Source organism: Penaeus monodon, chromosome 28 (genome assembly GCF_015228065.2).
Source record: "Penaeus monodon isolate SGIC_2016 chromosome 28, NSTDA_Pmon_1, whole genome shotgun sequence".
In the NCBI taxonomy this organism is placed as follows: domain Eukaryota; kingdom Metazoa; phylum Arthropoda; class Malacostraca; order Decapoda; family Penaeidae; genus Penaeus; species Penaeus monodon.
In genome coordinates this window covers 4,131,250-4,131,471 of record NC_051413.1, presented here as the reverse complement: position 1 = coordinate 4,131,471, position 222 = coordinate 4,131,250, and positions in this window count along the sequence as shown.

Genomic DNA, 222 nt, shown 5'->3' with positions numbered 1-222 from the left:
TTTACTTTCGATTTCGTTGTCAAAAATATACTATTTTCATTATTTTTTCATAGTATTTTAAACGATAAAATGTATCATAATTTCATTCCGAAGAAAAAACACTTACATTGCTATCCGGGATTTAAGATTCTAGCCTGTGTCTGCGGTTTGATAAAATTTTACTCCAAATTAGGATTGATCGTACTTTTAAAAATTAAACTCAATGAGATTTGTTGTCAGCGT